Source organism: Chrysochloris asiatica, unplaced genomic scaffold, assembly GCF_000296735.1.
Source record: "Chrysochloris asiatica unplaced genomic scaffold, ChrAsi1.0 scaffold00115, whole genome shotgun sequence".
Classification (NCBI taxonomy): domain Eukaryota; kingdom Metazoa; phylum Chordata; class Mammalia; order Afrosoricida; family Chrysochloridae; genus Chrysochloris; species Chrysochloris asiatica.
Window position 1 is genome coordinate 8,562,848 of NW_006408633.1, and position 2,933 is coordinate 8,565,780.

Sequence of the window (2,933 nt, forward strand, 5' to 3'; positions counted from 1 at the left end):
AGAGAAATACTTTTAAGTGATGGTATGTGGAGGGGATTATAATCAATGTAATGAAACAAGTTATATGAATTGTTGAATGTTTAACTGATGACATGTCCTGTTAAACTTTCACTCAATCCACAATAAAAACCTTAAATTTAAAAAATAAAACAAAAACAAAAACAAAAAACCTTATGAATAGCAACCGAAGTAAAGTGTGGTAACAGGCAAATGCATACATTGAACAGTGGTGGTGACAGGGATAATATCCATTAAGGCTTTATGAATCTGTTTTAAAATGTAGAGCATGTATACACTTTGAGGAGTTTTGTTTTTGAAAATTACAAGTAAGCAAAGAAATCTGAAAACAGAGTAAGCTTTTCAGAAGCACACTATTCTAAACTACCTATATTCTTATCAATATTTTTCTAAGCAGTCTGGCAAATTGAACATTACATTTTGATGGAAACTGCCATACTTGTTTGTAATTTGGTACAGAGATTGCATCTTCTTAAAGAAAGGAACAGGTGCATGCTTACCTTCTTGTCATTGTAAATGGTTCCAGATGGTAACTATTCATTTCAGAAGCTTCTTAAGAAACATCTGTTCACAATATTTATATTTGGCTTTATTATATTTTCCAAAAATTGCATTTTAAATAGTTTCCTTTAAATTAAAAAAAAAACATTCCTTTTTCCTATTCATAGGAAAAGTCTTCATGCTAGTTTAGTCTTACTTTGTGCACAAGCTCTACATTATTATATCACAAACAAAGCTACATTTAAATAACAGTGTTGTGAAAGGAAAATAAGAATACATCGAATCTTTTTTTAAAATAGTACTCTAATATTGTCATGCACAAATTAATTATTTCTTGATTAAGAGGAATCAATTTAGCTTCAGTTTTCTTTTTCAATTGCTATATATCTGAATTTTGAAAGTTATTTTAAATATTCTAAGAAAAATAAATGGGTTGTACTGAGATATTGATAGTGAAGCTGATCATTCCTCAGATTGAGGGAAGAGCTTTTATGACAAAAATGCATTCTCCCCAAACAAAATACATAGTGATTATAAATGCAGCAAAATTGCACACGATGAAAAGCCAAAATGCAATGAGAGAAGAAGAAAGCAACCCTTTTCAACATTTCAACAATAATGTACTAAAACACATTGTAAGGGAGCAGCTTTCCTTAGGGCTGGTAAGAATGCTAACTTGTGATACAAGGGATAACCAGAGAAGTGGACAGAAGGTTTAGTAGTGGGATGCTTCTCAGTCTAGTGTACAGTTTAAACCTGGTTGACCTCCTGGCCCCATTACCTTACTATTATGATAATATAATATAATAATAATTATATATATATAATAACCATCACTTATCATTCTGAATGAATAGATTCATGCTGTGGGGTAACGTGAGCATTAGTTTTTCTAGCTTGTACAGCATTCAGTATCACTCTTTTCTCTTGGGAAGTAAGACCTTCCCCTACTACTTTCAGGCCTTGGGACTGAAATGAATCAGTTGACAACAGTCTCAGCTTCTTGTAGGCTTTTAACTAAAAAAATCTTCCAAAAATCAATGACAAGTACATAGTAATGTCTTAAGGTAGCTTTGGCACAATGGGCATCTGGATGGATGGGATGGAAAGGAAGTAAGCTGTGTCTTTAAATTGTCTTGGATCCTTCCAGAAACTGCATTGGAAAGCTTACAGGTTTTTCTGCTTCGCTGTGCGTCCTAACCCATTTCCTAGATGATTGGTGTTGTTAAGTGCTTTGGATTGAATTCTGACTCATAGCGACACTGTGTAGTGTTTCCAAGGAGGGGCTGGTGGGTTTGAACCGCTAAGCTTGCAGTTAGTTGACTGGTGATCATCCTACAACACTACATCAGGACTTCATAGAGGGCTGTTGTTGGTAAGTACCGCAGAGTCAGTGCTGACTCATAGCATCCCTGTATAGGTTTTCCGAAGAGTAGCTGCTAAGTTTGAGCTGCCAAACTTATTGTTTAAACCAACTTGACAATCGAGTGCTTATCCTAAAGTGCCACACTAGGACTCAACCTAATGGGTTGTCACCTCATTTTTAAAACATACATCAGATCACATCACCTCAACAAATACCCACAACACTTAGGAAACAAAATCCATATTATATAGCATGACATCTGAGGCCCAGATAAAGGCTACAAATAGGTCATCCCCGAACCATAAGTTCATAGATCTGTTTAACTCACTCAGTGTTTTAACAATACTTAAAAAATCCATGGCCAAAAATTTTTAATTGGGGGATTTTATATAAAATTCTGAATTCATAGCTTCTTTTGAAACCCTGGGAAATAGGCATTGCTTTTTGTTTATTTTGTTTTAACTATTGTGAATTGAGTAAAGGTTTACAGAAAAAAATATCAGTTTTTACATTCAACAAATCATACACTTGATTTCATCTAGATGATTGCAATCCTTTCTATGTAACAATTATCCCACTTCCTTCCGGTGACTTCTATTTCCATTCCACGCACCATCCCATGCCGTCTCAACTTTGTCCTTAGGTAAATGTTGGCGTTTGGATTTTGAAAGATTGATGTTTCCATGGTGAGCATACCTTACTAGTATTGTGTTTCCTCTCTATACCTGTCTTTGCTCTACTTAAAATTGGACCACAAGAGTGAATAAGGGTCTCCAGTCTATTTATGACCAGTTAATCCAGTCTTTTTTTAATATATAACTTTGTTCCACATTTTCTCCCACTCTATCCTGGAATTTCTAATGTGATCCCTTTCAGAGCAGTTGATAGTGGTAGCCAGGCACCATCTAGTTCTTCTGGTTTCAGACTCACAAAGATTGATAGTCACATGAGCCATTAGTCTAGTGGACCAATTGATTCCAAGCAACTTCAATTCTCATCACTCTTCTTTCTTCCTCACATGGAGAGACCAATAGTTGCACCTTAGATG